Below are 13,582 nucleotides of genomic sequence, written 5' to 3' on the forward strand. Positions count from 1 at the left end.
CAGAACATACGCAGGCGAGTGAGTGTGGCCGTGTGCCCATAAGACTTAGTCGGTGAGGTTAGGCCCGGGGCCGTCGGGTGCGGAGCCCTGACCTCGAGGGGGCTTTGTTCCTCCGATACCATGGGTATTCCCTCCCGACACAATGCTGAGACCACCCTTCTGGCCTGACCAGGTGGCTTCTGTGGCCTCTGACGCACACATTGGACGGAGGGGCGTCTCCCCGAGGGCTGGACAAGAATGCAGTCCTTTGCGCCTCACCCAGACCGGGAGCCCGGGCCCTGGGTTCGCAGTGATACCGAGTCAGAGTGAACAAAAGCATCTGAGGGAATTCAGAGCCATGAGGACCGCGTCTTCAGCCCCACATGAGCTGTCAGAGCGTGAGGGCGTGTCTGCTCTTCCCTGGGGCCCCAGGGCGTCCACGTGTCAGGTCTCGGCAGGCGTGAGCCGACCCTCTTCTCTCTCGTTGTCGCCGTGCGAGGTCCTGGGCCCCTGACACGCTTGCATGGCTCTCGACATGGCACCGGGAAGCCTGTCTCCCATCTTCTGACTCGCCCTCTAAAATTCAGGATCTCCGTCCTCTGGGGCGCCCTGCTGGCTCAGTCGGCAACCCACGTGACTCGTGATCTCAGACTTGTGGACTCAAGTCCCACGTTGGGTGCAGAGCTTACTTAAAAAAAATAACAATAAAATTAAGTTCAGGGTCCCTCTCCTCAATGAAACCTTCCCCGTAGGAGCCCCACCCACCCTCGTCAGCGTACGGTCAGCGTGTGGGCTTTGACATTTGAGGCGGGACGCTTTGGCCCTCACCCCCTGCTCACTCCCCAAGGGCAGGGACATCGTCTATCGTTCATGACTGTATCTCTAATCCGTGCACAGACGCCTCCAATCCAGACGCAAAGGCGGCATTCTGTTACACATTCAGGGAGTTAACGGACTCCTCCCTTACCTGGGGTCTCCCAGTTGGACATCCGCACAGAAGGAACGTTGTCTTACGCAGTCCGAGCTTTGTCGACCACCCAGCTGCCACTAAGGTGCTCCAGCACCTGACTCCCCACGGTGCCGGCCCGGAACCGGTCACACAGTGAGGTGAACGGTGAGTACCCAGCACGGAGGCAGCGACCCTTCACGAACAACTGGAGAACAGTGCTCGGCATTCGATCATCAGTAGCTCCCTGTGAACTACCAGGTCCGGAGCCACTGGGCTCCCAGCAGGGAGCACCGTGGTCATCGCTGACACTGGAATTCTACATCACTTAAACCTTGAGAAAGCGCACGGCCCCTTCCTGAGGTCAGGGTGTGTGACCTGCAGCCACCATGCCCCTCGAGCTTGGGGTGGGGCACATCCCAGGCGGGAAGGCCTGGCGCCCTTGGCCACTGCTCTTTGGAGCCTCCTGCCCAAAGGTCGTTTTGTACCCGAAACTCCTCCCAGATCTCCTGACCTGGATGATGCTGAGCTAACAGCGAGCCCTCAACCAGCAGATACTCTTAACTGCTTCTCACTTGCAACTTATTTTAGAACGAGCTCCTTTTAAAAAATTATCCTGAGATGTATTGGACTGCTTTCTAGTTTTGCTGAACGATATTGTCAGGCAAGACTGTGGCTGAGAAATCCTATGATGAAACCAGGGTAATTAATCTTCCTGCGAGGGAGCCTCAGGAAGAGAGACACCCCGCCGGGCACCCTCACCCCGGGACATTTTATTCTAGGAGGTTATTCTTGCTCCCCTGACCCGACTCAGGACTTGCCATGGAGCGGCAACAGGAAACCAGTGGCTGTACCAAATCTGCACAAGCGGCCCTGAGTACCTTCCTCCCCCCTAAACCCACGGCCGGAGCAGCCGCTGCTAGGACGAGAACACAAACTGCTTCCTCAGGACGAGAAGTCCCCAGTGCGCCACAGACAGGATCTCAGACCCCTTCTCTGCTCACGCTGGAGGTCAGGGCCTGCAGGGACCCTGGCCTATCCGGAGGAGTCACAAGGCCCAACGCAGAGCCCCCGCAGGAGGTGGCTTTTGCAGGAACCGAAGGCGGGGAGGACACGGTGTTTCTGGTTTTCGCAGTTTATGTCGTTCTTAAATTCAAACTAACTCAGAAAAAGTGGGGATGAATAAATACGTTTGGGTGAAGAGAAGAAATGGCAAGGTCAGAATCCTGGCAGGGCCCCGTCTGCACAGCCCGAGGGCCCCTTCTTCACCAGGCCCCTCTCCCCCCGTGAGCGAACACCTTGTTCTCAGTGCCTAGTTCTGGCCTATTCTGACCCAGAAAGCCCGCTCACGATGAAACGGGGGCGGAGGACACAGCAAGCCAGCCTCAGACGTGTGTTCCCCACGAGAGGTGTCCTGAGGGCTGAGGCCAGGGCTCCCCGTGGCCCTGTCTTCCTACGTTTCCACCAGACATGGCCCCTGAGCCAAAGGTCACGCCGGCTTCTTTGCACAGATAAATCTCTCTTCGGACAACATTCCAGCGCCTCTGGGATACAGGCATGCCTCTGCTGGCCTCTGGGAGAGGGAGAGAGGGAACGGGCCTCCCCGGGGCTCTGGCCCGGCTCTGAGAAACCACAATCATGCGCATCTGAGTGGACAGTGGGCTGAGGCCCGTGCGTAATTATCCGCACTTTCTGTCACCCCCGTGGGTCCCGCTACAAAGCTGGCTCGCTTTACCACCTTCCCATCCTGCCATCAGAAGAGGCAAAACGGTGATCTTGTCCCCCACATTCCCCGTGCACACGGAGAGCGCCTGTTGGCCCCGGACCGCCAGCTAGAGAGTGGACCTGTGTGCCCCTTCTGCAGACCCTGTGCCCTCATCCACCCCCAGACCTTCTTAGTCCCCTGCCCACTGCCAGTCCCTGACCTGCCCTCTCTCCAGCCCCAGGATTGGGGTTCACAGATGTCACTCCAGCATTGGATGGAGGGTACCAGCTTCCACTCTGGATGCTTCATCTGAGGCAAGGACCCTCCTGAGGAGAAAGGCTATGTACGGAGGTGTTCATTGTAGTGCTATAATAATGATCTTTAAAAGAAAAAATCTTTATATATGCGTGTGTGTGTTTTACTCTGTTCATGTAAAATTTAGCTCAATTTAATTTCATTGTAAGTTTTTTTTAATTTATTTTTGAAAGAATGGACAGTAGTTCCCAATTTTATTTATTTATTTATTTTTTTATTTTTTAAGGTTTATTTATTTTTGAGAGAGAGAGAGAGTGCGAGGGAGAGGGGCAGAGAGAGAGGGAGACACAGAATCCGAAGCAGGCTCCAGGCTCCGAGCTGTCAGCACAGAGCCCGACATGGGGCTTGAATTCATGAGCTGTGAAGTCGGACGCTTAGCTGAGCCACCCAGGTGCCCCAGTACTTGTCCATTTTGAAAGGGGCAGGTGGCGGCGGGGGGGGGGGGGGGGGACAGAGGATCCAGAGCAGTGAGCTGGTTGTGGGGCTCCAACCCACGAACTATGAGCTCCTGACCAGAGCTGAAGTTGGACGTTCAAACGACTGAGCCACCCAGGCACCCCTAGAAGAAAAACAATCTTAAATGTTACACGGGAGTTTGGCAAAGCCAGTTATCATAGTAAACGTTCAGAAGACTAGGAATCAAAATTAAAATTTCCAGAGAAGATAAAAAGTGGCTAGTGCCATCTGAAATGCAGGTGGCGTTGGTCCTAAGGACTAAGGCCAGGCGACCGGGGCAGCCCGACCACGTGACTCGTGTTCGTGGCACATGATGCAAAGGGCACCTCCTGGTCGTCTTACCTTCGTGTCTTGACCCCGGTCCAACCACGAGAAAAACCTCAAACATAAATTTAGGAACATTCTACAAGATCCCTGACCAGTACCCTCAAAATTGTCAAGGCCATAAAAAACAAAACCAAGGAAAGACGGACAAATCGCCACAGCCAAGAGGAGCCTCAGAGGACGGGAGGACAGCGCCATGTGGTGGGTCCCTGGATGGGATCCAGGAGCAGAGTTGGGATGTGAGGGAAGCATGGAACTCAAACAAAGTCACGAGTGCGGTTCATGGTAACACACAGGTGCCCTGAGGAAGGAACCTGGCTGAGGGTGTAGGAACCTTACCATCTTCACAACATTTCTATGAACCTAAAATTATTCCAAAGTAAAATTTACTTTTTTTTAATGGCATTGGCCTTATCAACAGCAATACTAGATGTACAAAACAATACCTAAAAGTTATGTAAAAAATTACTTTCACCAAGAATGTCATATCAGGCAATGATGTCTGGCCAGTGACATACGAGTCTGAAATGAAGACACTTCACACGCAAGGGCTCAAAATACTGTTCCTTGTGCACGAGTGGAGGGGAGGGCTGTGGAGAAACAGGTCCCGAAGGGGACGGGCATGGACCCGGGTAAAGCAATGCTCACTCAGGCTACAGCAGCCCCAGCTCAGAGCTCTGGGCCAGGAGCGGCCACCAGCAGGTGATGTGTGTTTGCTTTGCGTGAGAGTTATCGCCAGGCCTCGACAGATTTGCAGAATTACTTGCCCAGTGCAGAGACATCACAGGAAATGAAATTGTGCCTTAGTCATTAGTCCCAGGGAAACAAAAACACTAAAGGATTATAAGAAATGTGGATAAGAGTACACTATTTAGGGGAGCCGGGGTGGCTCAGTCAGTTAAGCATCCAACTTCGGCTCAGGTCATGATCTCATGGTCCACGAGTTCGAGCCCCGCGTCGGGCTCTGTGCTGACAGCTCAGGGCCTGGAGCCTGCTTCGGACTGTGTCTCCCTCACTGTCTCCCCACCTTCCCCTCCTGCCCCCCACCTTCCCCTCCTCTCCCCACCTTCCCCTCCTGTCCCCACCTTCCCCTCCTGTCCCCACCTTCCCCTCCTCTTCCTACCTTCCCCTCCTCTCCCCACCTTCCCCTCCTGCCCCCACTTTCCCCTCCTGCCCCCCACCTTCCCCTCCTGCCCCCCACCTTCCCCTCCTCTCCCCACCTTCCCCTCCTCTCCCCACCTTCCCCTCCTCTCCCCACCTTCCCCTCCTGTCCCCACCTTCCCCTCGTCTCCCCACCTTCCCTTCGTCTCCCCACCTTCCCCTCCTCTCCCCACCTTCCCCTCCTCTCCCCACCTTCCCCTCCTCTCCCCACCTTCCCCTCCTGCCCCCCACCTTCCCCTCCTCTCCCCACCTTCCCCTCCTGCCCCCCACCTTCCCCTCCTCTCCCCACCTTCCCCTCCTCTCCCCACCTTCCCCTCCTCTCCCCACCTTCCCCTCCTCTCCCCACCTTCCCCTCCTGCCCCCACCTTCTCCTGTCCCTACTTTCTCCTCCTGTTAGCTACCTTCTCTTTTCCCAAACTGCCACCCTCTCCCACCCTTCCCCTTCAGCGGATGGCAGTTCCACAGTCTGAGGAATAACGCTGCCAAAGAGCATCCCGCAGTGTCCAGCTGGTTCTTATTGGAAGGAAGAGAAGGGATGGAGGGGGAGGGAAGGCGGAGGGCATTTAGAATTCTCTTTTTGTCCTGCCCTTCCTTAACCTCTTTTGTTAGGAAACAAAGATGTCCATGAGTACCCTTACTGTTGTTAGCATAGTTGTGGTTCATTTAAGTTGTTTTTCTTAGCACCCATTTTTCCTGCATCCCTGACATGGTCCATTTTTCATCCACGTTTTTGCAGTTACTCCGATAACACTGATGAATACCCACGAGAACCCTGAGGAAAGGGCAGGGGCCACTGTTGTTTCTTTTTTACCAGCCCCCATCTTTTCTCCCCTTGTCTCTCAGTGGTCTGATCAGCCTGCCCAGTCTGGCCCCAGAAGGAGGCCTTCGCGGGGCCAGGGAAGCCCGCCTTCTGCCCCGTTTAGGGACCGAAGTCACCCGCGGGGCCAGCGTGGGAGGCACGCGTACCTAGGAGCCTCTTACTGCTAGGCAAACTCCTACTTCTTTCCCAAATCCCCACTGCAGGGGCGGCATGCGGGGCAGTGGCGCTTTCCAGAATGTCAGTCGTGCGCCCCGGTGAGTGCACTGGAACCGTGGGGTGAGCACACTCTTCTCTAACAAGGCAAAGACAGCAAACAGTCAGCACTCGTCAGCAGTTCCCAGAAACCAGATGCCCCACTTGGGAAGCAAGGAGAAGGAAGGAAACCCCACAGAAGTACCAGTCAGAGGACCACGGGCCTCCCTGAGGGGTGGGGCGGACTTGGGCTGTCACTGCCCACCGGCCCCGTGAGGTCACCTCTGCCCCGCCCAGGCCGTGAGGGTCCTTGCCCGTCCTCTTTACAGAGAGGCCCCAGGAAGGTGGGGTCCCCCTGGCCTGCGAGGTCTGGTGCCACCAGCAAGGGAGGCCTCAGTTGGGCGTGCGTCCCGCCAGCCAGCAGCGTAGACCAGAGAGAGGCGTAGCGTGGATGTCCACCGCCCACGGGCGCTACTGAGGCCCACACCAGGCACCCTCCCGTGCCTCTGGGTTCAAGCCCCAGGCATGGCCACAGAGAAAGTTCTGGTTCCGGGACGACCGTTCTGGCTTCCATCTACCCCTCGGCATTGCCCGAGGCACACTCCTCAGCGTCCACGCCCCAGTGCCACGGTCCTGGAGGCTGTCCTCCCCGTGCCCCCGCCCGTCACTGCTGCTTGGGAAGCTGCACCCGCCCGTGGGTGTCTGCCTGACATCACGTTGGCCCCTCCACCAGCACAGCGGCTCTGGGTACGAGTCTTTCCACGCGGCGCGGGGAGCGCACCCTCCGCATTCTCGCTCTTCTTGTCCCCGGGCCCTACGGCGCGTGTTGGGGCCTCTCTCCCCTCTGCGAACGGTCTGCCCCATGACTCTGCTCGCCCGCCTCCAGGCGCTTTCACCTCTCCACATCCTCAGTACCTCGCACCCCCACCTCCTCCTTCCACCTTCTTCTGGCCCGGCCTCCTTCCCAGGCCCTGCCACTAATACAGATGACCCCAGGCCCCTACCAGGCGGAAGTCTTTCCTGTAAATTCATAATCAATTTAGGGGCCAAGATTTTTTTTTAATTGTCTGCACAGATGTTCCCAAGTACCTGAATATAAGAACTCGTGCAGTCAAAATACCTGTTTGTTTTTTTTTTTAATGTTAACATTTTCTTCTCAGTATCAGGATGCGGCCAAGGTGTGGTCAGAGGGTGCCATTGGGGGGCTGGTGTGGAGGGAGGCAAGGCTGGCTTACCCATCTGCCCCACGAGACAGAACGTTCCCACAGGCCCCCCCCCAACGGCTGCTCCCCTCGTGGGCACGGTCTGTCCACGGTTCCAAAAGATCCGTAGGGAAAACAAAATGAGTTCACGTGTCCCTGCCTGAGGGTCCCATGTGGTCCGCGCAGTTAGCAGAAGGTGCGGGACAGAGAAGCACAGGCAAACGCCCAGGTGAGCGCTCTCAGGGCAGAGTGTGAAGGGCCGTCTCCCCACCAACACTGGAGCGACCCCAAATTGAGTGCAGGCGATCGTTGCATACGCTTCAAAACTTGCCTTTCTCTTAAAATCGAGCAAAGGGGCCAAGACCACTGTGAAGACGCGGGGGGTCCGGTTGGGGTGTCACACAGGACGCCATTCTTCTCCCAGGAGCATGAGGTGACCGGGGTCCCACACTTTCCTTTCCAATGCCTGCAGAAGCACACCCACCCTGAGCCAGTGGCTTCCGGCAAGGAGCGCTCCCTGTCTGTCGTGGCCACGGGGCTGAAGCAAGGGGGGGGGGGGGGTGCGGGTACACAGCTGTTGCATGAGGAGGAGACTGCAATAATACACCACAGAACTCCAGAATGTTCCGTGACATCACCCACACGGTCCCCGAGGCCAGCCCACGACCTGGCTGTGGTGGGCCCTCTGGGTGGAACAGGGACAACATGCTGTCCCTTGCTGGGAGGAGAGGCTTGGTGACTTAGCGCCCACCTCCAGAAGCCCCTCCCCTGGAGACGGGTGACAGGGCACCACGACATACCGGCAGGTGCCCTGTGTGTGCGCGACGGTCCCTGGGTTCTACTGCCACTGCTTGGACACTTTGTGGAGGGGAGTGCACACGGGGGAAAAGGCAAGGCAGAAAGACGCCAACTCCCGGGCAGCACCAACTTGCACCCCACGGCTCCATCCGGGGCGCCTGCGGGGCCCCCGCCTCCTCCCACGCCTCACCCTTTAATCGCCAGACTTTCAACAAAATGTACCTCTGACAGGGCCCAAATTGTTGACATTAGAAGAACCCTGGAAGTTTATTTCTTTAAAGAAGAAAATGTTTGTATATTTTTCTAAAATAAATTATGAGTGATGAATTCCCCTAAGGCAATGCCACTTCCTGGCTAATTCAGGAGCGGGCCGTGAGTGGCGGGAAATCACGGCTGTATAATCCAGGCTTGCCCTGGGGAGCGAGTTGCCTAATGGCCTCCTGAAGGATTAAAATGTGCGGGATTCTTGGGGAGCCAGGAGAAAAACAACGCTGGTCACGCCGGTGACTGCGGTTCCCAGAGTGTGGAGGCTGTGGGTGCAGAGAAGGGACACACCGTGTGCACTCACAGCTCTGGGCACTTCCCGGCTGCAACTGAGTGTTCGGTGATCCTGGGGGGATGGGCACAGGAGGCATCTAGAAGAATTCCTGGGGGCTGTGTTTATTTTCGTTTCTGTGGCTTCTTGTCGCCGGGGCAGAGACGAGGATGTGGATGGGCGCTTTCCCCCGAACCAGCCTCGGGTCAGCCACGGGCATCCTGCCCTTGGCCTGGGCTCGGCTCAGGCTCAGCTGAGCCAGAACAAAAGTCAGCTCTTCTCCCCGCTCTGCGTGGCAGCCTGGGTCTCCTCATGGTCTAGCTGAGAAGTGGGGGCTTCGTTCTCTCGGCCGAACGACTTTGATGAGAACATTTTAAAAAGCTAGGGTGCCCCACAAGTTGCTGTGTGCACATCCGGACACCCTTCGTCTACCCTGTAAGGGCAGGCGTCCGGGGCAGCGGGAGTTGGCGCACATTGACAGCAGGGACACCGGCATGGCTGTCGGGCAGCGGCGGCCCCAGTGTCCCCACGTGCAGCCTGGCTCAGCGACCGGAGGAGCGCTGACCAAGGTCATCCCTGTCACGCCCAACACGAGGGCTCAGCCTCTGCAGGCGGCTCGCTGTCCCTCAGCCGTGGGCCTCCTGCCCCACAGCCTCCTCCCGTCCACAGCCTCCTAGGACCTGTTTGCCCGCGGGCACAAGTGGGGGACATTTGGGTCAGCGTGAGTCCGCAGCCCCTGCAGGGACAGAGACCCCAGCAGAGGCCCGACGGGCAGCCTTGACCAGCGTCTCCACCGCCAGTCGTGCGGGCCCACCTGCTCGTCCGCCGCGAGCCCCCGGCCAGCTCGGGACTGACGGGTGTGGGTAGTGAGGGGCCAACTATCGCCTCTCCCCGGGCCTTGAAAATGTTTTCATCTCCACATTTTTAATCGAGATGTAATTTGCATAGAGTGAACTGTGCAAAGCACAAAGGGACGTGACGACTTAGGCCGGCCGAAGCGAGGGAACTGGAGAGAGTGGGAAGGCCGGGGGAGGAGCTCAGGACCAGAGACTTCCTTTGGAAAGTACTTGAGAGGGATTGAATGCCTGTCGTCACCAGGTTTTGGGGCCCAGGGTGCTCACTCCCCGCCTGTCGTCTGTTGGCTGGGATGGACTCAGGTTCAGTCTGGCCGATGTTGGGGCCAAACCTCAGGCAACTTGGCAAGAGAACTTGGAAAAGCATCATAGTGTGGGGCAGGGGCGTCCCTAACAGGAAGAGCCATGCTGCCACTGGGGGCACTACCCCCACCAGTTCCCCAGTCACGTGGGGAAGCAGAGCGAGCTCCCGGTTCCCCAGAAGCAGGACGTCTGGCCGCCAGGCCAGAATGCTGTCAGTATTTCCCACCCCCTCCTCTTTACCAACTAGCTTTCCCCTCCGAGACCACACCGACCGTCTGGGGATAGGAGGAGCCCCTGCATCGAACTGGAACCCACAGTGATCTGACGGCTCTTGGAGCCACTGTCTGTGACCCCCATAGGAGCATCAGATAGTCCTCCTTCTCGGGACACCATCCTCCTTCCAGGGGCACAGTCCTCCCTCCCCAGGACAAAGTCCTCCTTCCCTGGACACAGTCCTCCTTCCCGGGGCACAGTCTTCCTTCCCAGGATATAGTCCTCCTTCCCAGGGTACAGTCCTCCCTCCCCAGGACACAATCATCCTTTTTGGGGCACAGTCCTCCTTCCCCAGGACACAGTCCTCCTTCCCCAGGACACAGTCCTCCTTCCCCAGCACACAGTCCTCCCTCCCCAGGACAAAGTCCTCCTTCCCAGGACACAGTCCTCCTTCACTGGACACAGTCCTCCTTCCCCAGGACACAGTCCTCCTTCCCAGGACACAGTCTTCCTTCCCCAGGACACAGTCCTCCTTCCCCAGGACACAGTCCTCTTTCCCCAGGACACAGTCCTCCTTCCCCAGGACACAGTCCTGTTTCCCCAAGACACAGTCCTCCTTCCCTGGACACAGTCCTCCTTCCAGGGGCACAGTCTTCCTTCCCAGGATATAGTCCTCCTTCCCAGGGTACAGTCCTCCCTCCCCAGGACACAATCATCCTTTTTGGGGCACAGTCCTCCTTCCCCAGGACATAGTCCTCCTTCCCTGGACACAGTCCTCCTTCCCCAGCACACAGTCCTCCCTCCCCAGGACAAAGTCCTCCTTCCCCAGGACACAGTCCTCCTTCCAAGGACACAGTCCTCCTTCCCCAGGACACAGTCCTCCTTCCCTAGGACATAGTCCTCCTTCCCTGGACACAGTCCTCCTTCCCAGGACACAGTCCTCCTTCCCCAGGACACAGTCCTCTTTCCCCAGGACACAGTCCTCCTTCCCCAGGACACAGTCTTCCTTCCCCAGGACACAGTCCTCCTTCCCCAGGACACAGTCCTCTTTCCCCAGGACACAGTCCTCCTTCCCTGGACACCGTCCTCCTTCCAGGGGCACAGTCCTCCCTCCCCAGGACAAAGTTCTCCTTCCCTGGACACAGTCCCCCTTCCAGGGGCACAGTCTTCCTTCCTGGGTCGGTCTTATATCCTCCCTCCCAAGGACAGTCAGCCCACCTGACAGTGTTCAGACAACCTCAGCCTGGCAGGTGTTCACAGGCTCCTGGTTTAAAGGATCAGAAGCTGGGGACGAGGCTGGCCAGGGTGCAAGTAATTCGCCTGCTGTCACCCATCAGTCAAAACAGCTTAGTGGAGGGGCCAGGTGCGCAGGCCAAGCCACACGAAGAGAGGAGTCACTTCTGCAGGGTCAAACTTGGTGTGGTTTAGCCTCCAAACTGGCCCCTGGCCCCCATGTTGTGCCTGGGTATGGGGAGCGAGGCCGTCCCCGTCCCTCCCAGCCCCACTCAGGCTCCCTCCTGCTTCAGAGGACTGGGCCCCGCTAGCCTGGCAGGAGCCAGGCACTGCGACTTGATCTGTTGTGTCTTCTCTGTGAGCGGCTTCACCATTAAGAAAGCAAGGGGCCTCGGCCCAGTGGCACGGATCCGACACACTCCATGTCCTAATTATCCAGGATGAGTCAGCAGATCTGCTCGGCAGGCTCCCAGAGGCCTGGCCGCCAGCCCACAGCCACAGAACTTCAGAAGGAAGGACCTCTGTACCTGAGGAGCCCCACGTGACCTTGTCCCAACGACGCCCCTCGGTCCTCCGTATTTGTACCCGTGGGGGCTGCAGGGGTGAGGGAAGCTAACCATGAGGTTTTCATGTGAGGCTCAGGTTCTGGAAAGAAATACCATTCCCAGAAAGTCAGGCCTCTGAGACTATTTTCACCAGACAGCGGGCGAATCGCCCAGGACCGCCCCCCAGCAGGAGCACCACACAAAGACCACTCCGGGCTATCTCTGCAGAAAGGGGCCCCGGGTGACCCCCACGAGCACCCCTGTCTTTGCTGCCGTTCCCTTTCCCAGCCGGCGTCCAACCCAGAGAGGAGACAGCTGGTAGTCACTGTGCAGGTGTGAGGCCCGGAATGCCAGGCTGGCCGCTGGGGGCCACAGCCTCCTCGTCCTCACCAGAGGCGCCCGTGCGCGTCCTCAGCGCTGTGACGCAGCTCAAGGGCTGGCCCACGTCCACAGGCACGCTGAGTGTCCTTGCCACCTGCCAGAACCTCCTCCTGCACCCCCACCCCCGTCAGAGGGGGTCCCAGTGGGAGGCTCCCACCTCTACTCACTTGGGATCCCACCGATTTTCCTTTTTGATTCCGCAACCCCGTGTCCCTGCGGGGGTGCTGGCTGCGAGGGACACACCATGGCCAGTCTGGACTTTGTCCTGTCTGCTCGTGCTCCGAGGGCCCTGCCGAGCCACCGCTCTCCGTGACCCTGTCCCCAGGTCCGCCCTCCCCCTGCCTGTGTCTCACAGCCGCTGGCCCGTGCTCCACGGTGTATACGTTAGAAATCACACACACGTGTCTGCGCCCCTCCAGGTCCGAGACACCCACACTTCCTGGGCAGGGCCTTGCTAGTAAGCCAGGCCGTGAAGGAGGCTGGTGATCTTTTGCAGACTCCTTAAGGGCTGGTGCCTGACCCCACGGCGTGCTGGATGCTAGCACACCCTGAGCACGCTGACGGGGGCTACTGGATGGGGCTGCTGGATGGGGGCTGCTCACGACAGTCTCACCCCTCCTTCTTCCACCCCTGCTTGCAGATCCTTCTGGGGTCCCATCAAGTTTCATGCCAAGCCAGGACCTCACAAAGGGAAGCAAGACATTCTTGGCCTCCATCGTCCTGAGAGAGGGGAGAAAATGGACCTATTCTGACGACTTTTGGGATGTCCCGAGAGCCCCTGTCTCAGCCCCAGGCCGGGCCAGGCCCCTGGGCAGGAACTTCCCCTCCCGGCACTGAGCAGGGGGCCTGGCACACACCAGAATTCGAGCCCAGGAAACGGCAGAGGTCCTGGTCCCTTAAACTGCACGTATGGCCTCGGGAAGCCATTGAGCCTCTTAGGGTCAGGTCCACTCTTGCAAATTAAAGTTGTTTTGGTCACAGAGATCTTTATCGTTCAAAATCATACTCTGGAACCCAGTGCATGAAACCAACGACAGTGAGTAAACTCTCTCTCATAAGAGGGACTGAGCGTTTTCAGAGGACTTGCCGGGGAGAGATACTGCTCCGGAACCCCTGGCCCCACAGAACCCCCTAGAAGGATCGGGGCCGGGGTTCTCTCTGAGACCCCGAACTCCATGTGTCCCTGAGGTCCCTTCCAGGCCATGGGAAAGTACTGTTTCTCTACTGCACTTTCAGGAAGAACCCTTCTTGGTCTCGTGGGGGAGCGAAGTTCTTTTAAAGCAATGCACAAGCCTTGCTGACCTCGTGTTCCTTTCTGAAAGCAGCTCTGACTGCTGGTGGACGGCAGGAGGAAACAGAGCTCCCCTCACACTGGCCTCCAGGAGCAGGAGGGAGACCCCACCCCCACTGTTCTCCAGAAAGAGGAGAAATGTTCCCCCACCTCCACTGGCCTCCAGGAGCAGGAGGGAGACCCCCACCCCCACTGGCCTCCAGGAGCAGGAGGGAGGCTCCCCTTGCTAATATCCTGTCCAGAGTTCATCAGTGGTGGAGTCAGTGAAGGGCTGAGTGACACAACGGGACCTAACGTGGAGTGTGACAGCTTAGGGCCACTCTGAACTG

The 13,582-nt window shown here is 58.1% G+C and overlaps 1 long non-coding RNA gene across 1 annotated transcript; it reads right to left on the reverse strand.

The window, feature by feature from the left end:
* Positions 1–7,015: 7,015 nt before the first annotated feature.
* Positions 7,016–13,316, reverse strand: LOC123385625. Its single transcript, XR_006598523.1, has 2 exons — positions 12,130–13,316; positions 7,016–7,566 (listed from the first exon to the last, which is right to left on the reverse strand). It is a non-coding gene; the product is annotated as an uncharacterized LOC123385625 (long non-coding RNA).
* Between the last annotated feature and the right edge of the window lie 266 nt (positions 13,317–13,582).

This window comes from Felis catus, chromosome B2 (genome assembly GCF_018350175.1).
Source record: "Felis catus isolate Fca126 chromosome B2, F.catus_Fca126_mat1.0, whole genome shotgun sequence".
Lineage (NCBI taxonomy): Eukaryota > Metazoa > Chordata > Mammalia > Carnivora > Felidae > Felis > Felis catus.